This window comes from Chrysochloris asiatica, unplaced genomic scaffold (assembly GCF_000296735.1).
Source record: "Chrysochloris asiatica unplaced genomic scaffold, ChrAsi1.0 scaffold00040, whole genome shotgun sequence".
Classification (NCBI taxonomy): Eukaryota; Metazoa; Chordata; class Mammalia; order Afrosoricida; family Chrysochloridae; genus Chrysochloris; species Chrysochloris asiatica.
In genome coordinates this window covers 8,323,103-8,346,621 of record NW_006408558.1, presented here as the reverse complement: position 1 = coordinate 8,346,621, position 23,519 = coordinate 8,323,103, and positions in this window count along the sequence as shown.

Genomic DNA, 23,519 nt, shown 5'->3' with positions numbered 1-23,519 from the left:
CCCTCTCTTCTCATATTCTGGAGCATTAGTCTTCTTCATAGCCCTAGCATGGAGCCTAGGGCTTTTTGTGTGTGAAGCTTGGAATTTATTTTAGAGCCCCTCAGGATTGATTTTAATACTCTTGAAGTATTGCACAGAACAGTTTTGAAATGTGTCTAGCACTGAATATAGAAATGAAACAACTTTCTGTTGGAATTCCAATCTGTTGGCTCTATAGACATTCTCATTCTTGGTTTTATGGAAGTTTAACAGGTGGTACAGGAAGGTGGCATCGTCTGTGTGTTAAAAGCTACCGTATGATCCAGGTACATTTGGTGATGAGGAGGTGGAAGTAGGGAATCGGTGCCTGACACCTTGGTTAAAAGGGACTTTCAGTAAACATAGGGACCAAGACATCAATGTTTTGAAGAGAAAAGATCACAGATTTCAAAAAGAAACACAGTGAAATTCATGTTGACAGACTATCATGCTGAACTTAATCAAGGAACAGTGTAATAATGATCAATGAATAATAATGAAAGCATATTCTAGAAAGAGTGAGACTGGCAGAAGATAGTAGAGAGGGTTCCGAATTGTAGAATTGAGCTCAACTTCCTCTTTGGAATTTTCTCCAGTGCTTGTAATATGGATTAAAAAAAAAGACCTGTTAGCAATGATACATATTCTGAAAATCAATGCCTTCCATAAAATCTTATTTATAATTTTATAATAGTGATAATGAACTCCTGGTGTGGCACTGTAGGATCAGAACTGGACTGCGAACCAAAAGGTCAGTGGTTCAAATCCTCCAGCTGCTCCTCGGAAACCCTATATAGGGTCACTATGAGTCAGAGCCAACTCGATAGCACTCAACAACAAAACAATAGTGATGATAATGATATATAATATCTGAGTGTTCACTATGTGTCAGGTGCTATGGCATTACCATTTTAAAGAATGGTTACTGCCACTTACTACGTGTGTCTTACAATAATTCTGGAGGGTAACAAACTGAGTCTTACAACATTTGCATACCTTGATGTGGTCAATGTGGAGTTAAGTTTTGAACTTGGCAATGAGCTCTATGAAGGCAGATGTGATGGCATCAGAGTTCTTTGTTCACTTGGTATCTCCAATGCCTTGAATAGTGTCTTGCACATAAACATCTGCTGAATAATGAACAATTTCAATACCTGAATTATTTCCACTGCCAACCTTAAGAAAATTCATTTTATATTATGATTGTTCGGAAGGTTAGACCCCAGCCCTGCCAGTTTTGGAGAGAAGATATTCTAAGGAGTTCTGAGAGTGGGGAGATGATAAAGGTAATCTTCTGCGACTTGTGAGCTAGAGGTCTTTGTAAGAATGGGCAAACAGGTATGGCTGGGATAAGTTATGTATATAGGTAGTCCCTGACTTACAACATATTCAAGTTATGATGAACTACACATATGACCATCTGTTTGTCTGCTTTTGTACATATGATGTACTGCATATAATGTAATTTGCTGATGTTAATTAACATTCTCAGATGTTCTCTCTTACAGATGTTGAATTTTTATGATTTACTGTTCAAAACACTTCCGTATGACCTTCAGTGAAGTGGGCGCCAGTGTCAGGAATCATAACAGGCAGAAAGCTGTGCAGTGTTTTGTCCTAACAAACATATGACAATCGAACAGTGCACATACAGTTAGGATTCCAACTTCATTGTTAGGACATTGTCACCAACTTTGTTGTAGCCCAGGCCTATGGTCTGCTCTCATTCAGCATTTCATACCACAAGAAAGATGGATGGAGACCATGAAGGCCTGTGATGCTTGAAAGTTGGTGAGCTAGCACATGAGGACTGTCTCCTTCAACCATTTCAGCAATCATCAAGGATAAGAATAGGATTTTGGAGGCAGTTAAAGGAGAAACCGACATCAAATTGAAAATTTTAACAAAGAAGAGGCAAGGGGTCAGTGAATTGGAGAAGCTAGAAGTAATGTGGCTAGAAGACCAAATCCAGAAGAGGATTTCTTTGAGTTCACTTTGGAATTAAATGAAAGCAAACAGCCTTTTTGAAAACCTGAAGGAACAGCAAGGAGAAGACTAATACAAGTGCTTTAATGCCACCAAGGGCTGGTTTCATCATTTCAAACACAGATTTGGCTTATGTAACGTGCGCATAACTGGAAAAGCAGGTGTTGAAGGTGCCAAGAAATCCAATAATGAACTGGGCCAAGATAATCTGACAGAAAGGAGAGTATCTAACAGAAAAAAAAGAGGAAACCACACAGACAACCCTCACTCATTTTCTGACTAGAAAGCCATCCCCATTCCCAGGGAGAATCCAGATGATCTAGAACCTTCCACAAGCGGAGTTATCACCACAGCACACAAAATTCCAGTGTCATCCAACTCTTCTTTATCGTCAGGGTGAATGTTTACGATTTGTGTATTTTTTATATATGCATGTGTGTATTAATATGTAGCTGTACATTTCCAACCCTCAGAGACAAAAATACAATTTATAAAGACATTGTAGGATAAGCACTGGACTGCTAACTGCAAGGTCGGCTGTTCAAACTCACTAGCCAATTCTCAGAAACCCTATACAGGGTGGCTATGAGTCATAACCGGCTTTATTAACAACAATAACAACAATAAAAGTCAATAATAATAAAAACTGGGAAAAAAAAAAAAAAAAGAAATACTCAATTTACGTCAGAACTGATTTATAACAGAGTTGCCAGAACTGAATTCAGTGTAAGTTAGGAACTGCCTGTAAAAGTAATGGTCAAATCATATAGATACACTGTCATTTAGTAAATGATGTGTTCTTCCGTTTAATCAGTTCAATGCAGGGAATTTTCTTCTAGGGAATATACAGCTCGAGGAAGCCTATGAGAAGGTCTCAGCAATACTGAAATTATATGCAAAGCTGTGTTTTGCGTATGTATTTTTCTGAGAAGAGGGTCCCTAATTTTTAGTTCAAGCCCACCCAGAGGTGCCTTGGAAGAAAGGCCTGGCAACCACTTCTCAAAATTCAGCCACTGAAAATCCTGTGGTGAATTGTTCTACTCTGGTACTATGGGCTTGTCATGAGTGGAAGTAAACTTGGAAACAATTGTTACTTTTCTTTCTTTCTTTTTTATGTTGAGGATTGAGTTTTTTTTTGTTTTTTTTTAATACTTTTTAGATTAACAGTATTTAATGGAAATACTTATCATTTTAGTTCTCATGGATATGAATAGATATTTTCATGTGCTATTGGAATTAGAAATAAGCATTGGTCTCTATTACAAGAAGACATTTCGTTTTCTCCTACAAATATTGGACTTAAGATATTTTTGGATATAGTTGACTTTTCTGAGCTTAGGGCTGGGATATATTTCTTTCTGAAAAGCCTAACTCACTCATTACATTGCAGCCCAGAGGAGAATATTAATTAATTCCAACTTATTTGGAGGCAGGATGAAAATAAATTGGTCTTTCTTTCTGACCACCCAAGCTGCTACCTACCCTGAATGCTTTTTCTTGTTTCTACATGTTTTGGATACAAACTAGCTCAATCAGCGCCTTCTAGAGGTTTTCTCTAAATAAGCTAGGGAGCATTTACCTGTTCCTAAACAAACCCCACAGATCTGCCTGGCAACCCACACTTGGTGACCGCTAGCAGCTTTGCCTCAGCTTTGATCTGTGATATGTATGCCAGTATATTTTTTGGCTGTTCTAAAGCAGACTACCAATTAGATCCAAATGTGTCAGACAGACTCTGTGAGGGTACTAGTGGCCAAGTCTCCATTAGTGGTTACTACTGATGGATGCCTACAGCAATCTGTACATTTAGAAATAGAAACCTATTCCCATCTTTAATCTTGAAGTTGGGAGTTGGGGTACTGGAAGAGAAAGACACAGAACACAATGAAATCTTTTTGTATCTCTCAATTTTTAACTTTTGTTGTCTCTTTAATCTAGGACTCAGAATAGTGGGAGATTGTGATTTTCTTGTTCAGACTAGGGCATGCCTTCTGTTTTCTCAGGTTGGTGTTGTTAAGTGCCATCAAGTCAGTTACGACCCATAGTGACCCTGTATAGGGTTTCTAAGGAGCAGCTGGTGAGCTTGAACCACCAACCTTGCAGTTCAAATGGCTTTGCAGTCTGGCGCATTAACCCACAGTGCCACACCAGGTACGGAAGGATAAAAGGGAAGAGGAAAAGAAAGCCACATTTGCTGACAAGCAATGACATGCCTGCAGCCATGTGAGATACAGTTTTCGTATGTGAATTCAACTCATCCTATAATAATCCTATCAGTTGCCTTCATGTGGATTCCCACTCATGGTGACCCTATGAGTGTATCAAAATAGAACTGCACCATAGGGTTTTCAATGACTGATTTTTTCAGAAGTTTATCACCAGGCCTTTCTTCTGAGGTAACTCTGTGGGCACAAGCCACCAACCTTTTGATTATCTTCTGAGTACATTAATTGTTTGCACCACTCAGGGATTCCATGTTAGTGGCCTTCAGAGTAAAACTGTTCCACACGATTTTCAAGGCTGTGACTCTTCAGAAGCAAATGGCCAGGACTTTCTTCCAAAGCACCTCTGGCTGCGTTTGAACCACCTAACTTAGCTGTGTGTGTCTGCAGCCACTGAAATAACTCTAGAAAATAGGAATGAACATTGTGCATATTGAAGAGGTGGGAGAAAGACCAGGCTTTTTGTTCCAGTGAAGATCTACAGTCTCTTAAACCCTATAGAGGAGTGGTGATGAGTCAGAGTTGACTCAGTGCTAATGGGGTTGTTTGTTTGTTTTTTCTTATTGGGATACACTGATAAAGAAAGCATGCTGAGAAGTCAAATACATTCTTCTATAGGATACATAGGATGCGTGGCTAAACAAATTCACACTGGCATCTGTTGGATACAAAAGCCTTTGCTATTTTCACTTGACTGCACAGTGATGTGAGTGGTTATAGTGTTCATTCCTCCAGGCTTTAAGAGAGCCTCTAGCACGCAATGATATGAAAGTCCGGCTGTGGTGCTGTGGGTTAATGTGCTGGGCTGCAAAGTTGGTTTGAACCACAAGGTTGGCGGTTCAAGCTCACCAGCTACTCCTTGGAAACCCTATACAGGGGTTGCTATGGGTCGGAATTGAGTAGATGGGACTTAGCAACAACAATAAAAACATCACATGATGGGAATGCAGAGAGTCAGACTAGAAGCTTCTTTGTGAGTTACTATCACCTGATATAGGAAACAATAAGACCAGGAACCTAATTTCTAGATTTCAACCTTCACGCTAATATTTACAAATGGGCTGGTGTTTATTTTTCTTTTCATGTGCTAGGTAGGCTACAGTTTCTGAAAATCAGTTCACTCTTCTGAGAAGGAAGGAGTGCCAGGGGAAAGGATAGAGAAGGAACAAAAAGCAAAACCCCCTGTTCTTTGCTAATGAATCACATTGTTTCAGCTTTGGTTCTGACTGACACCAGCAGGGATCATTTTGCCATCTCTTAAGAAAGACCAGCCACTGAGTCTGGGGGCCTGAATCTCACTTGTGGGACAGTTAATTCTGAAAATTCAAAATGCATTCATTTGAATTCATGATCTACCCCCCTTTTCTCCCTCTTGCTTATTTTCAAGGAATGTAATTTACTATTTGTGAGTCTATTATACAAAAAAGTTGGTGAAATGTACTTTACCACAGATCTTCAAGGAAGGGAGGTATTATTGTAACTAGACATTTTAGCTGTGGGGAATATTCTAGATCAGATGTTGCCAAACTTCTTTTATAAAGAGCTAGACATATTTTAGACTTTATGCGCCATGTGATCTCTGTGGCAGGTATTCAACTCTGCTGTTTTAGTATAAAGCAGTCATAGATAATACGGAAGAATGAGTGGGATTGTGTTCCATAAACCTTTATTTACAAAAAAAGGAGAGGGACCAGATTTGACCCGTGGGCTTTAATGTGCTGACATCTGGAATACAGGAGGTCTCAGATTTCTTGTATATGTCATCTATTGCAAAGCACATAGTAAGTGCTCAATAAATTTTTGAGGGGGACAACTGAATGCATGTATGAAGGAATAATGAATGGTGTTGTCTCCTAAGATAAAATTTATGCTGGGAAGGCTGAGAATATCTAACATGAAATGCCTGCCCTGTCAGGTTTAATTTTAAAATAAGTAAAGAAATGGTCACTTTTATAATGCATAAGCTCAAAGTAGTCATGGAAGTCTCCCAGGTAAGACCACGAGACGTCCTATTATGAATGAAGAATCAGGGTTATCAATGACAATGTCTGTCCAGTAGGTATAGGCCAGATCTTTAGACTTCAGGCTTTTGCTTTTATGGAAATGTTCGGAATTCAGGCTTAACCAACAATGTACTCTCCACTGAGGTCTTTTGGTGCTAGGGTTCAAGGTCAGCGAGGTGAGGCAAGGCTGTCTCAGGAAGAGGCTCCAGCAGCACTGGGCCTTTGGAGAATCCAAGAGACAGAACAACATGGAGACCAGTTACCTCTGACTTGCTCTTGGTGAAGAGGTGAAAGTCTGGGTGGAGTTGTATGTGATTTAGTCCCTCTGGTCTGGCCTGAGAAGGTTGCCTGGTCCACATAGCGTCATGGTAACCTATACACTGTTGTTGTTGTTAGATGCTGTTGAGTCAGTTCATACTCATTGTGACCTTGTGTAGGGTTTATGGTGAGTTTGAACTTCAAACTGACCTTGCAGTCCGCTGCTTATCGTACAGTGCCACACCAAGACTCCAAAGCCTATATAACCTACATTATAACCCTATATAACCAGGGATGTCTTAACACAGATACACTAAAGGCTATGTCCCACCTTACTGAGCGTTTACTTGTCAGGTTTAAAACTTAAACAAAATGCTAAGTCACACATTACATGTTCCACACATATGTGATTTAGGATGTTATATTATGAGCACACATAGCAAAGAATTAGATTCCCAGTCTTAATGCGGTCTTGCTGCCACCATTCTGTTCTCTTTTAGGCTAAATCAGGCCAGAGCATGGGGAGTGAGTGTTGATAAGGAGAGATGCCACCCATCATATGACCTGAATTTGAAAACTGAAACTTGACTGATTACTTTGTTTCGTTAGAAACCATGACTCATTTTGAACCCTTCTAACCAGGCTATCTTCCCTGAGCTCTGGTTTCCTACTTGTAGGTCAGTAATACCCAACCTAGATCTGGACAAAGTTTGTGCAGCGGGTACCACACTGAGTCCAAAATGGTCCTACATTATTTGTTACCTTATTTACATCACTCCATCCCCCTTGAATGAGTCCTGGTGGTATTGGACTGCAAACCACAAGGTTCACAGTTCAACCCACCAGTTCTTCCTTGGGAGAAAAATGAGGTTTTCTATACCAGTAAAGATTTATAGTTTCAGAAACTCCATATAGGGTCATTGGACTTCTGGTGTGGCGCTGTAGGATCAACACCAGACTGTGAACTACAGTGTCAGTGTTACAGCAATTTTAGATTTGAGAGTGTCACAGCGGCTCTTGATCCATCATTGAAGAAACCCAGGCTACTCAGAGAGGTGAAGCAGAGTTTCAGATCTTATTAAACTGGCTGGCTCAGAGAAGCTAATTTCTCCAGATTCTGAGCACTGAATATAGGGCAATGCAGACTTATATGGGGTCAGAATCAGGGAGGGGTTAGGTTGAGGACCTGTTTGTAGACAGGAGGGAAACCAGAGGATTGGTCCCACTCAGTAACCTGATTAACATTCTAGTTTGACTCCTGGGCAGAGAAGATTGGTCCCACTCAGTAACCTGATTAACATTTTAGCTGGTCTCCTGGGTGGAGAGGGCAGTGAATGTTTTTACCTTTTCCTGTTCATTAGCAGTTCAAACCCACCAGCTGCTCTATACAGGGTCACTAAGACTCGGAACTGACTCGACTGCACTTAACAACAACATGAGTCTGAATCCACTTGATGGCAGTGGGTTTGGTTTGGGTTTGGGTCTGACAGAACTCGGAGGCAGGCCCAGAGCCTGGAGCTTCCCAGCTCTGTCTCTTCTCTAATCCCTTCTGGTTTGCTAATGGAACAGACTTGAAGCTTTAAAACCACTGTCAGCCCTGAAAGCTGGAAAAAAAAATGCCTCTTTTTTTTTTTTTGCTTTTGTAAAAAGACTGGCAGTAGGATTCACAGTATGCAAATGTCACATGCCTCCTGGGGGCAAGGGGACATGATGGGGTGATGCAGAACCCCTCAGTGACCTTGACAGGCTTCACAAAAAAGTTTACACCCAAACGCCCAAGCCCAAAATGCTGGGGGCAGAATGATGAGCATGCAAGGGAGGGGCTCCTTTCAATCTCATGATCCTGCCCCCGAGTCATTGTTGTGACCGTGGGAACATATGCCAGACACATTGTTCCAGCCCCTGTGAGAGTTCCCAGCTTTGCTTCCCGGCATCTCATGTGTTAAGTGACATTAGTGGCTATGGGCCCAGCCTGCAAGTGGCCAGTGGAAGGGGAGCTGCCCAGAAACAAAAGGGTGGGCAGTTATGGCCTTACAGGACACCATCCCCTTGGTCAGGTCTCAGTATCTCCAAAGAGCTGAGTGCAAGGGGCTGTGAGGGGAGGAAGATGGAAGAGGATTTAATCGAGGTTAGTTCTTTAGTTCTAAGATACTTTGAAATTATGGCAAAAGGGATTGTAAGTGGAAATGCAGTGTTGTTCTCATGCATGACTGACCCAGGAAGCCTTTGAAAGCTGCAGCTTGAACAAGTTGCTTTTCAGGTAAATCCAGTTTCCAAATCAGATTCACCTATGAATATGTAGTGCTACTTTAGGCAAATAGGTGGGTATGCATATAGAGGAATGATACCAAAGGAAGACTTTCTGGTTTCTCTCTAGTTAGCTTCTTTCTCTCGTCCTTCTGTTCCTTCTCTGCCAACTCAGATGCTCTGGGTAAGTAAGAATTGAGAATCTTCGGGTGGCGCTGTAGGATAAGCACTGCACAGCTAACCGCAAGGCTGGAGGTCCAAATCCACCAGTTCCTGCTCAGAAACCCTGTATGGACTCACTATGAATTGGAATCAACTCAATTTGCTACTTAGCAATAACAAAACAAAGTGAGATTTTTCTGGGCCTTGGCTTTAGGCATTAATGAACAACTGAAATGGTATGGAGATCTCTGTTCAATCCAACTCAGCAACATGTATTGAAAGTTCACTGTGGGCCAGGCATTGAATTATAGATGAGGGTCAAGTAAGGGGTACTAGCCCACAAGACAAACTTCACACACCTGAGATGCTCATACACTATGAGGGAAGATGGGTATCTTTTCAAGGAATCCTTACACAAGTCAGACTGTCTTAAATGCTCCAGAGAAGGTATAAACGAAATAGCAGGGATAACACAAACGATAATCAGAAATATTCTGGCTAGAGGGAAGAGGAAGGTTTCAGGAAAGAAGTGACAGGCGGAAAGAGAAAGAATAAGAGAGAGAGAAAGAAACAATATGGTGGCTGACAAGGAACTTGAATGTCCAGAGAGGAAATGTCTCCACACAACTCTGTCAAACTGGTTGACACAGCTGGGTGCCACCTCTGATTAACTGGTTCCCTCAGAGTATTGGAATTCAGGGCAGTTTTTATTTATTTTTATTTAGGACAGAGAAGCTTAACAGGTAGAGGCTAATCAGAAGCTGTTCTTTGCTGGGGGGTTTCCACAGGAAAAGACAAAAAGACCTCTGACCTTTCAGAGGTCACGGGCTAAACCAGAAAAGGAGAAGGGTGACATTTTTTTCCTGGTCTGCCTTTCTTTAGTTAATGTTTACAAAGAGGTTGACTGAGTACTGTGGAAACTCCCTGATCACAAGGAATGCGTAGTCAGATGGAGGAAAAATGGAAGTCGTTTTTATTGCTTAAAATCAGAAACTAGTCTTTTCAAAGACCCAGAAGATGCTGAAACCATTTATCCTTCAGAACATTTTTTTCTTAGGCCTCTACTCTGTACAAGGTAAGATTAAAAAACAGTCCTTCATGAGATCCTGGTTATTATACTTGGGGTGAATGCTATGTACTCACTTCATTTTGATTCAGTGACTGCCCTGGAGGTGACTCAGTTGGACTGGTGTGTAGCATTTTCATGGTTGGCATGTTACTACTGCTCCCAAAGCTCCTCCCAGATGAGTGGAAAGATGCACAGGCAAGCCCACAAACACTAAAGAACAGGTGGGGTTGGTAGGGAGTTTGGACAGGGCAAGAAGTTACATTTATTGAGTATCTCAAGCTCCTGAGCATTGTGCTAGGTCGATGTTGTATCTTAGTTTTCCTGAAGTACTGACTGAAGTCAGTTGCTGTTGCTGACTGTCATCCGGCAGACTCTGACTCATGGTGTGGCGGCCTGCACAACAGAATGAAGTCCTAGTCCCATGCTCAACTGCAAGTCAAATAATGCTCCATGGGAAATCATAGGTTTTCAGGGCTGGTTGTCAGAAGTAGATCACCAGGCCTTTCTTCCTAGTCTGTCTTAGTCCCAAAGCTTTGCAGAAAGCTGTTCAGCATCCTAGCAACACACAAGCCTCCACTGACAGATGGGTGGTATGATGAGGTGGATTGCATCCAGCTCTCCTGCACAAAAGGCAAGATTTCTACTACTGAACCATCATGTCTCCCTGCAAAGATGGCATGGAGTCTGTGTGTAACCTCTGAGTACACAGCAGAAGGGGATATCCAGGTCCACATGAGCCCAAGTTCAATTCCTATGATGCAGAAGTCTACTCTCGCTCTTCTTTCACCCTATTCTGACGTGAACTATCCCCTCCCAAGGCACTCTACCTCTCTGCTGGGTTCAATAATCTGTTATAATGGCCACACAGAACTCATAGACAATATTCACAATTGTGGGGTTTATTAGGGAAGTGAACAATTCAGGATTAGAAACAATCAGGATACAGTCCATTTTCCAGTCAGGCACGCCTCTCTCTCATCCTCATCCTCATCCTCACCCTGTCAGTCGCTTGGCCCTTTGTCTTCTACTCTACTCAGGCAAGTGTTATAAGCTCCTTTGGTACTGGTGATAAATCCCAAAGGGCACCCCATTCTGAGCTGCCTGCCTTAGGCACTCAGCTTTACTTTCTCTCTGGGCCTGAGAGCCTGCCGTCTGTCTCCTGTTCTCAGTGCCACTGCTTCTCTAGGCGGTGACCTCGGGAACTAAAGGACACACTCTGCTCATGACTCTTCTTCCTTGATGGTGGTGAAGTCCCTCTTCCTGCTTCTTCCTTGGCTCATTTTAAAGCTGGTGGGATCGCAAAACTAGCCATTCTTCACGTTAGAATGACACATACCTTATTTGGAAGATCTCAATGAACCATTTGGTGGGACTTATAAAGATTATGGATTCCTGATGTGGTGCTATAGGATCAGCACTGTACTGTGAACTGCAACGTTGATGGTTCAAACTCACCAGTCGCTCCTCGGAAGCCCTTTGCAGGGTCCCTATGAGTCAGAACCGTCTTGAGGCGACTCTTAACAACAACACAAAGATTATGGCTAGAAGGGGCATTAAATAATTCCCTGTGCAACTCATGGGCTCAGAGTCAATGACACAGCCACAGAGGTCTAGACTGGAAAGTGGGACAGCCAGCTGATAAAAAGAGACCGGACAGATGTAAGAACACCCACACTTGCAGATGATACCCATTTGACCTGGCTTCAATGACTGGATAAACAGAGCTCAACCCGAAGAAGAAAGAAGAGGAAAAAAGCGTTATCTGATACAATTCAATAAACATGACCTACACCTATAAATGCAGTAGCTCAAAAGAGGAAACAAATCCCTGCTGCAAGAACTATTCCCACCCCCTCCAAACAAAGGGTAGACAGGGATGGGCAACTTGGACATTGGCTACCCAAAATAGGGGGAGGGATACAAAGGTAAGAAGTGACTGGCTTACAAGCTTTCAAGAGGGAACCTAGATCCAAAGGGTGTGGAGGGAGGTAGAGTCTCCAGTGAATAGTATCCAGTCTGTCCAGGAAGGGCTGATGAAATGAAATACAGATGGGTCTCTTGTGATGCAATAGTGAATAATTGCTATCAGGACTGATTGTGAGGGTTGGAAGTCTGAATGTGGACATTTTGTAGCAAGGAGGGGAGTGATTAACTTTTCAGTCTAGGAGTGGAGGACCCTAGGATCATCAATGGAGAAAAGCGGAGAGTGGGATCCTACCCAGAGAAGCAGTGATGCCTGAGATGGAGGCAGAGAAGACGACGTCAAAAGATGGTGTGGCTGGGGACTCGGGATCAGGAGATGGAAAGGGGCTGAGGACTGTGGTGGGGTGTGTGTGTGTGTGTGTGCTGGCTTACAGGGTATACCCTTTGGTTGGGTGAGGATGCGTGGACGGGATCGCAACTATGCCAATGAAATGATGATAGATGATGGAATGAATGTAAAGCTAATGTTCTCCCATGTAGACTATCACACAATTCACAATAAAACATTTAGAAAAAAAAAAAAATTCCCTGTGCCACACATACCCCCATCAAAGTAAATAAAGTTTCATAAACAGCACTCTTTTACTTTACTCATTGAGATTTTTGCTAGAGTTCAGTCTCTCATGCCATCCTAAGCAATGCTCTAGGGGACTAGAGAGTCAGATAGGTACCAGCCGATAAGAAGGACTCTAGGCTCCATCCATTAGAAGACACTGCCATCTGAGGATCACACAGCCCAGATTTATGTGTGGGAGCCAGCGGGAATGATCTGTTTGAGGCACTTGGTTGCTATGAAGTGCTAGTGAACATGAGTCATTGTTGCTCTTAGGGACAACACTGAGTAAGAGGAAAGCTCTTTTACGATCACCATGTTGCAGGTATTTTCTCGGCACCAGCAGGACTTAGAACAAATTGTTGATCATCTCTGACCACAAAATTGTTGCTCTTTCTTTGGCCAATGAATCAAATATGTATTGATTCCCTATTGTAGGCTGAGAATTCTGCCAGGCTTTTTGGAGGCTGGAAGATAAATGAGATGTTGTCTCTGTGCTATATGTGTTTATAATTGATCTTCAGGAAGAAGAGAAATAAAAGAAAAAAAGAAGTGGGCAGACTAGTGCCTTGGCAGTAAATGCTAAATGGTTTACTGCTACAGATCGTGGGAGAACAGTCAAATGGCCAGGATGGCTCCAAGAAATTTGGACACATATGTGGTCTGTAAGAAACCTACATGTTGGGAATTTAGAGAGAATGAGGAAGCAGCAGAGATCTATCTCTCTGAAAAGCTCTACCCATAGCCTGTAGCCACTGGAATTTCTTTGCCCTGCTTTTTGGTGTTGATTAGACTCCAGGCTCAAAGCATCCATGTACCTAACACCTTAGTAAGGAATTTAATAGGAGGACAGTAACTTCTGAGTCTTGGAATGCTCAAGTTCTGTGATGAAAGGTAGAAAGAGAAGCAAAACAGACCTTCCCCTCCTCATCTTACTTTGAGCTTTGCTATAAACAGAATGCATCCTAATTACTCTATTCCTATAATTTGATGTTGACACCCATCTATCAGTTTGCCATCCTGTGGAGGCTTGTGTATGGCTGTGCTGCTGGGAATTATGACACTGGTATTTCAAACACCAGCAGGTCAACCATGATGGTTTCAGTGGCGCTTCCGGACTAAGACAGACTAAGGAATCTACTTCAGAACATCAGCCAATGAAAATGTTATGGGTCACAAGAGAACATTTTTTGATTTGTTTGCTTTGGATACTTTATCAGGATGAGTCAATTGCTAGAGAACACATCATGTTGCATCAAGTAGAAGGTTAGTGAGGGAGAGGAGGTCCCTTGGTGAGATGGATTGGCACAATAGCCACAGTTATGGAGCAGAACATGCTGGAAATCCTGAGGATGATGGAGAAGCAGGCAATGCTTAGCTCTGTTGTACATAAGGTCACACTGAGTCAGAATCAACTTGACAGCAACTAACATCATCTGCTGTGTTCAATTCTTTCCTTCAAGGTCACATAGACCCTACCAATAATTACCAAGACCTTAACAGAATGTCCAAGTTAGTGACACTACCAACTACTACTAAGACCACAGTAGGCGGTCCAAGACCTCGATAGAAGATCCTCATTAGAAGGTTAGAATGAGTGTATGTATATGTGGGAAATGTAGAACAAAATTCAAAGCCAAAAAAACCCCCAAACAAACAACTAGACTTTCTGTTCAGAGAAAGACTAGAGGAATCCCCAAGACTATTGCTCTGTGAAAATCTTCTAACTTGAAACTGAAGACACCCTTGGAGGCCATCTGTCAGCCAAATAACAGATTGGACTGTAAGACAAACAATGTGAAGAACGCGTTCCTTAGAACAATTCTAGATGAGGCCAACATGGCAACATTTGCCAGAACCGAAGATGAGAAAACAGGAAGGACAGAGAAATCTGAGCAATGGAAACAAGGAACCCAGAGAAGAAAATGGGGAAAGTGTTGGCACATTGGATAGCTCACGGTCAATGTCAGGAGAAATGTGTGTATGAACTATCATTTGGAAAACGAATTCACTATGTAAACTTGCACCTAAAACATAGTAAAATGTTAAGAAAAGAAAAGAAAAAAGAATACAAGACAGCTTTAAATTTTTTTGACTTGTAACATGCATATACTAAATTTGAGTGGTGGTGGTCATGGTTATATGCTGTGGAGTTGGTTCTGACTCACAGTGACCATGTGTATGGTTTCTGAGTCTGTAAGCATTACATAAATAGGTAAATAAAAAAACAAACAAACAACAACAAAAAGCAAGGCCACACTGAGTTCAATACCTTTGTCATATTTGAAGGCAAGGCTCTAAATGTTAAATATGAAGATTACCTTCATGACATGTACAAATTTATGTCCTGGGTAATAAGGTATCTTGAATTCATGCACTTGAGAAATGTATACTTAGTTAATCAGCTCATACAATTTACCTACCAACTTCCATAAGGAATCTAACTTAAGTGGTGTAGAGAGGTCAGAGCTCAATCCTTCCCAACCAACTACCTGATATTCCTAAAAGCCAAGTGACTGGTACATCTCTTCCCAGGTCCTTCCACTCAGTATTCCCATGGCATCTCTCACCTATTTGAGTCTTCTTCTCTGCCTCTTCTTCTGTACTCAAAACCAAAAACCAAACCCAGAGTATCGAGTCAATTTTGACTCATAGAAACCTTATAGGACAGAACTGTTGTTGCTAAGTGCTGTTGAGTTGGTTCCAACTCATGGTGGACAGGGTTTCCAAGGAATGGCTGGTAGGTTTGAACTGCCAATCTCATGGTGAGCAATCCAGTTCTGACCCTACTTCACCATACTAGGCCTCTGACAGGATAGAGCAGAACTTGTCTATATGGTTTCCAAGGCTGTAAATCTTTATGGAAACACACTTTTTCATCTTTCTCCCATGGAGCAGCTGGTGGATTTGAACTGCCAACCTTTTGGTTAACAGTCCAATGTTTAACCCACTGCACCATTGGCAGTGAGTTATTTGTCTCCTTATTTTTCTGTCTCTGTACAAGGAAAAGCCAAGTCTGGTCTACTAATTTAAGATACGCAGGGCTAGGCTGTAGCTAAGTGTTTGTAAGCAAAGGTCCAAGGAAAACAGTGTGGGGTTTGGAGAGGGTGATTGCCTTTTGAGTCAGTATCAGAAGAGGTCCTTGTGTTGGTGTTGACAAGGTAAGGTGGTGGGGGAAGACTCACATAACCTCAATAATCAACTGTGGCCAAAGGGCTTTTCTTGCAAGTAATGCCGATTTCTGGGCAAATTCCAGCTTGGGTGATTCTGTTTATTCAACAGCAACTTTTCTTGGCAGCATTTAGATTCTTAAAGTGATTTGCCTCCTATGGAGGCAGGTTCACACTTTTGGTAGAACCAATCTAAGTCACTCTAGGTATCACAGAGCCATGGAATCATTTGTGACTGGAGGGATGGTAGGAATCATTCAGTCTAGGATGCTGAGTTTCAGGTAAGGAAACTAGGCTCATTAGGATCGTTTCTTATGCCAGTCAGCAGAAGAGCTGGAACTATACCTCAGTCTATTCCTTCCCACTTGGTTCAGAGTTCTTTCCTTTTCACTATGCCCCAATTTGAAAAGTCTCTATTGGTTTAATGGGCAGGGTTGGCATTGCTTTTTCCTCTTTAGCAGAGTCATTAGCAGATCTAGAGATGATAAATGACGTTTAGCAAATGTCCTGTGTTAGTGTCTCTTAAGTCAATAAAGTGAAGGCCATATTCTGTTCAGAGCTCTGAGGTTTGTTATTAATTCATCCAGGGGTCACAATGAAACACTGCCTTTCTCTAGACAGCTTTCATGGGCAGTAATGTAAGAGGTGTTCTGTCTTTGAGCAGTGTGATATCTGTTGGGAAGCAGTATTAGGGAGAAAGGGAAGGAGGCAGTACAGCAGAAAGGAAGTGACACTTGTGCGAAGGAACATATTTCCTCTCCACCATATTTTTATGATTGAAAATACAGGCAGTTTCATATCTTAAGGTTTCCTCTACTATAAGGAAAATACAGACTGATTAAGGTATGTCTTATGACAGCTTAGATGTTCACAAAAGGTCTTTTTTTAAATAAAAAAAGGACTCCAGGCATTGAGTTAGCCTTAGCTGTCTCACTAAGAAGCCAAGAACTTTGAACAAGTAACTCCCAAGTCTTAGGCTCCAGTTTCCTTACTGCTGCCATGAAGAAGAGTTAGGTGACTTCTGAAAATCCAACCAAATCCAACTCGACTCATGGCGACACAAGCACTGCTGAGTCAGTTCTGACACTTAGCGACCCTGAGTGTGTAAACCTTTACCGGAGCAGCAAGCCTCATCTTTCTCCGGCAGAGCAATTTATATATTTGAATGACTGACCTTGTGGTGAGCAATCCCGTTTGGAATCCACAATGCTAGCAGGGTTTCTTCAATAGCCACCCTATATAGGGTTTCTGAAGCTGTACGTCTTTGTCAGAGTCCTGGTATGGCGCTGTAGGATAAGAACACAGTTGGTTTGAACCATAAGGTCAACAGTTCAAACTCACCAGCCGCTCCTCAGAAGCCCTACACACGGTTGCTATGAGTCAAAACGGACTCAATGGCACTTAATAACAGCAATAGCAAGACTTTATAGGAGCAGAAACCCTCATCTTTCTCTTGAGGAGTGACTGACAGGTTTGAACTGTTAACCCACGGTTAGCAGTCTGGTGCTTACCCCACAGCACCACCAGGACTCCTTCAGATGACCTGAGGTAGCACAAGTGCTCAGCCACTAGCTGACGATATTTGACATACATGGGATCACCATGAGTTGGAACTGACTTGGTCACAAGTGCTAATGTTCTGGCTTTGATATCCTGAGGCTTCCTTCAGGACAAGAAGTCCTGTTCCTGATATCCTGAAACAGTGCTCTTCATTCATCTCACAGTGCTGCTGGTGCGGGACACTTCACACACCCTCCAGGACTGCCCGGCTGGCTAGTTCACACCCTGAAGGTCAAGTAGAGGATGCTGATGCTTTCCTGCTCCTACCAGAAACCGATTAGGAGCATTTTGCATCTGATCATGGATACACATCCAGAAGGCAAAGAATGGCTCATCACCCACCCACTGCCATGGAGTTGATTCCCACTCACAGTGACCCTGTGATGTTTCTGAGACTTTAAATCTTTGATAGGAACAGACAGCTCATCTTTCTCCTGTGGAGTGCCTAGTAGGTTTGAACCTCTCATCTTGCGGTTAGCAGCCCAATGCCTAACCCACAGCACCACCAGGGTCTCTTTCATCTTTGGTGTCTAGTGAGCGGGAGTATCTCTTCCTCTCACAGAACGTTTTATGGTGTGGAGATGTGGAGGTCAAGGCAGACCTTCGGTAAATATGTTTTTTATTGTTTGAGTCAAGATTTTAGGGACCTGGAAATGAAACTGGCCTTGGGGCATTCTCTGATGACTAAGTGATCAACTACTTAAGCTTTAGGTCTACAAGTCAGCCTTTTTTTCTGGCAGTTCAGGCTGCCTCCTCTTGCTAAAGAGATTGCTTCTTTCCTGAGGCTCCAAAATTTGCCCATCATGTTAATGTTCCCTTGGGGTTATAACTACTCTTCCACACAGTAACTACTTCTTATCTTTAATCAAGTATTCAGGAGTCCCTGGAGTGCTGATGTGGCACTGCAGGATAAGCAATGAACTGCCAACCAAAAGGCCAGCAGTTCAAAACCACCAGCTGTTCCTCAGAAACCCTATACAGGGTGTCTGATTGTCAGAATGGACTTAATGGCACTTAACAACAACAATGCAGTCCCTGGCTAACACAAAAAGTGAAGCAGTTACTAACCGAACGGTTGGGAGTTTGAATTCACCCTGAGATGCCTTGCAATAAAGGGCTGGGGATTTTCTTCTGTAAGTTCATATCCTTGAAAATCCTATGGTGCACAGTTTTCCTCTGAAATGTATAAGTCAAATCAGCTGGCTTGAGACTTGTTATCTAGGTTCAAGTTCATCAGTTGCTCCACAGAAACCCTATACAGGGTCACTATGAGTCAGAACCAACTGGACAGCACTTAACAACAACTACAACATCCAGGATTCCTGGTGGAGATTTGAGATAAGTACTAGACAGCTGACCACAAAACAGGCAGTTCTAACCTCTGGTAGCGTTGTCAGGTGCCATCGAGTAGGAACCGACTCATAGCGACCCCATGCACAGCAGAACGAAACAATGTCCAATCCTGGGCCAACCTCACTACGGCTGCCACAGGTAGTGTAGTGGTTACTAACCGGGCTGTGAACCTTAAGGTCAGCGATTTGAAACTACCAGCCGCTCCGCGGGAGAAAGATGAGGCTTTCTACTCCCGTAAAGATTTACACCCTCGGAAACCCTGTACAGGGCCGCTATGGGTAGGAACTGACTCGACGGCACTTAATAACAACAACCTATTGGTTGCTCCATAGGAGAAAGATGAGGTTTTCTATTTTGCAAAGATTTACAGCCTTGGAAACCCTATACGGTGTCTTTATGAGTCAGAATCAACTTGGTAACAATGGGTTTGTGTTTGGTTTATCTATCTAATCTATCTATCTATCTATCTATCCATCCATCCATCCATCCATCCATCCATCTATCCATCCATCTATCTATCATATACCTACCTATATATACTTACTTACCTGTGGACCTAGTGGGATAATTTTTTTTTTCTTTTTAAGTTTTTACTTTGAATTGAGCAATAGCTTACATGGAAGAGCATCAGTTCCACATTCATTCTATCACATTTCATTTCATTGCAATGATTACAGTCTCCTCCATGTACCACCATTCAGCAGCACTAGTTTCCAATCCTTAATGGGAGTATTTTGTTCACAGATTTTACTGAATGTGGCGAATCTATGAATTCAGTTTGTGATCTCCCTGTCAATATACAGTTGCAGCAGTTTTTGCATTATCTTTAGCAAAATTTTACTTGCATGTGATATTAATGATATTGTCCTATGATTTCTGCATCCCACTGTGTCATTTCTCTTTGGAATGGGGACAAATATGAATCTCTTCCAATAAGTTACCTAGGTAGCTGTCTTCCAAATGTCTGGGCATAGATGAGTGAGTGCCTCCAGTTGCTGTATCAGTTTGTTGAAAGATTTCAGTTTGTATTCCATCAATTCCGGGTGCCTTGTTCTTTGCCAATGCCTTCAGTGCACCTTGGACTTCTTCCTTCTGTATCATTGGCTCTTGATCATATGCTACCTCTTGAAATGGTTAAATATCGACCATTCCTTTTTGGTAATATGACTTTGTGTATTCCTTCTATCTTCTTTTGATGCTTTCTGTGCCATTCAATATTTAGCCCATAGAATCCTTTAATATTGTAAGTTGAGGCTTGAATTTTTTTCTTTAGTTCCTTCAACTTGAAAAATGCTGAGCATGTTCTTCCCTTTCGGTTTTCTCATTCTAGGTTTTTGCACATTTCGTTATAATATTTGACTTTGCACCTGACCCAAGCCAGTAACCTCATATGCATGTGAAAGTTGGATAATGAATATGGAAGACCTTTGAAGAAGTGATGCATTTGAGTTATAGTGCTTGAGGAGAATATTAGAAGTACCATGGACTACCAAAAGAATAAACTAATCTGTGTTGGAAGAAGTACAGCCAGAATGCTCCTTGGAAGCCAGGATAGCTAGATTTCATTTCTTATACTTGGGACAGATTATCAGGAGGGACCAGTTCCTGGAGAAAGTTATCATGTTTGGTAAAGTGGAGGGTCAGAGAAAAAGAGGAGGACCTCCAATGAGATTGATTGGCACAGTGGCAGTAGCAATGGGTTCACAACGGTTGTGACGTTGGCACAGGACTGGGCAGTGTTTTGTTTTGTTGTGTATAGGATCACTATGAGTCGGTACTGACTAGATGGCACCTAACAACAAAAACAGTCTGTGGTAAGTTAAAGAAAACCAAAATTTCAAAGTTCCTATCAGATGCTGTAGTGTAGTGATGACGTATCAGACTGCTAACCTCAAGGTCGGCAGTTTGAAACTACCAGCTGTTCCATGGGAGAAAGATGAGGCTTTCTGCTCCTGTAAAGATTTGCAGCCTAGGAAACCCTGTGCAGGGTCACTATGAGTCAAAACCGACTCCACGGCACACCACCATCACCACTCCATCTGTATGCTGAACAAATAATTCTAGAAGCAGGATTCTATGAAGAAGAATGCAACACCAGGACTGGGAGAAAACTCATTAACAACCACGATGTGCAGATGACACAACCTTGCTTGCTGGGAGTCAAGAAGACTTGAGATATTTACTGATGAAGATCAAAGACTACAGTCTTCAGTATGAATTGCACATAAACTTAAAGAAAACAAAAGTACTCACCACTGGACCAATAAATAGCATCATGATAGTGGAGAAAAGATTGAAGTTGTCAAAGACTTCATTTTGCTTGGATCCGCAGTCAATGCTTATAGAAGCAGCTGTCAAGAAAACAAAAGACGTTTTGCATTACATCAATCTGCTGCATAAGACTTCTTTAAAGTGTTCAAAAGCAAAAATGTCAGTTTGAGGATTAAGGTACACCTGACCCGAGCCATGGTTTTTCAATAGCCTCATATACATGTGAAATTTGAACACTGACTAAGGAAGACCATAGAATAATTGATATATTTGCGTTATGGCATTGGAGAAGAATATTGAAAGTACCAAGGACTGCGAGAACAAGCACACCAGTATTGGAAGAAGTATAGCCAGAGTGCTCCTTAGAAGCCAAGATGGCGAGAGTTTGTTTCTCATACTTTGGACATGTTGTCAAGAGGGACCAGTCTCTGGAGAAGGGCATCATGCTTGGTAAAGTAGTGGTTGTGGTGGTTATGTGCCGTGGAGTCGGTTCCGACTCATAGAGACGCTGTATAGGGTTCCGAGGATGTGAATCTTTATGGGAGCAGAACCCTTCATCTTTCTCTCACGGAACAGCTGGTAGTTTTGAACTGCTGACCTTGCGGTTCACAGCCCGATTCGTAACTACTATGCTACCAGAGCTCCTTGGTAAAGTAGAGGGTCAACAAAAAAGAGGAAAATGCCCAGCGAGATGGTTGACACAATGACAACAGTGAGCTCAAACGTAACAACAATGGTGAGGATGGCACAGGACAGGCAGTGTTTCATTCTATTGTGCGCAGGGTGGCTATGAATCAGAACCAACTCAACAGCACCTAACAACAACAACACGTGATTTTTTTTGTCATTTCTATTTTAATTTTGATGATAAAGATTAAAAATGATCTCTGTAGAGTATTATCAACAATAATAATTCCTTAGATGAGTTTCTAACAAACTGAAAGTTTATGTCCTGAACTGTAGAACAGAATTACAATGTGAGTTAGCACCTAGGGGCTGAGTTTTGATTCAGACCTGTACAATGTATTGAAAGTTTAATTTCCTTATCTGTCAAATAAGGCTAATGATATCTGTCCACCTTTCCTCATGATTTTGGAATGAAACTATGGTGACATGTGTAGAGTATTTGATAGAAAACTTTTAAAGAAGTAATATGTGTGTTGGTAGCTGAGTTGGCCTCACCTCATGGTGAACCCAGGTACAATGAATGGAACCAGATTATGGTATCTGTACATTTTTGTGTTTTTTTTTTTTCTGTACTGTATAGGTTTTTATTTCACAAATCTCTAATGTTAATAAATTCTATTTAAGGAATTTTACATGCTGTCTTTCATTCAGCCGCCCATCAACCAAAGCCATCTTCGGTCCTCCAAAACTTGTATTAAAATGCATCTTCACGACTGCCCTCTCTTAAAAGCCCACAGCTGTTCTTGTCTGTATGAAGTTGGCTTTCCAGTATCCAGTTGGTAATGGATCACACTGAATCTGGAAGACAGTCATGGCTTTCTTATAGTTGTGCTACTGAAATCTCCAATTAAAATATGGGCAACTGAAGATGTGCTATAGACATTTCTTGCCTGGAATTTTTCCAAATTATTCACCTCAGGACCCTGGAAGTAGAAGGTACATTGATATTTTGGCAAACACCAAAAACCTAAAAATCATAGTATTCTTCGATGCATTTCTATTGCTGTTCCATCTAGTTCTTACTTATTATTATTTTTTTTTACATATGATTTGAGTAAAAGTGTTAACAGCTATCAGTGCCATCGCTGTAGTTAATTTACTGCGATGGAAGTAAGGTCTGTCTGAATTTAGGCCACACTGACAGTTTCTGGACACTGGGATTGTCTGTGTTGGTGGCTGATTTTTGGAAGCAGATTAAGGACTTTCTCCTTGTCTTAGTCTGGAAGATGTGCTGAAACCTGTTAAGCATCATAGCAACATGCAATCATCCCTTGAGAGCTGGTATGCTCACATAGCACATACACACACACACACCATCCTGTGGACCATTGGGAGGAAGACTGCCTAGGACAGGACCAGTCTGTGCATGGGGAAAACACTCACCCTCAGTGTTGATGAGTCCCAGGACAGCAGTGACCTACAGCTTCACCTTCGCATTGACCAGCAGCCTATGGTACGTTCCTCATGCTGAGCCAGTGGGTTTCGTGCCTTGTTTCTGTTTCCATGCTTGAGTGGAAACCATCTCTGGTTTGGGCTGTAACATGGAAGGGGAGAGAGGAGAGTGGGTTCCCTGGATGTTGTAAGAGGATTTTTTTTTTTTTTTTGGTAGAGGGGCCACTGACAGGAATGTACTCTCAGAAGATGGGTGGCCCTTCAAGCCAGCTCTCTTCAGTTCTTAATCCCAGTTTACCTTTTCCTCATGCTAAAACCCTCAGGGCAGGAAAGAATAGCTCTTACCCTGTTTTGAGGTAAAAATCCCTTAGGTGGCTTTGGGCGCTCCCCAGTGAGCATAGAGTTCCAGCTTTAATGGAGGGGTTAGTGTTGTGCATGTTAAAGTTAATGGAGGGACTGATGGGAGGTGAGCCAAGAGGAAGCCCTAATGAACACAGTCTATTGGGAGGGAAGGGTGTTTCTGAGTGGAATGTTAAGTCATTATCAGGAAATTTTAGTAGGAGCCCAAAAAGTATGTGGTGGTTT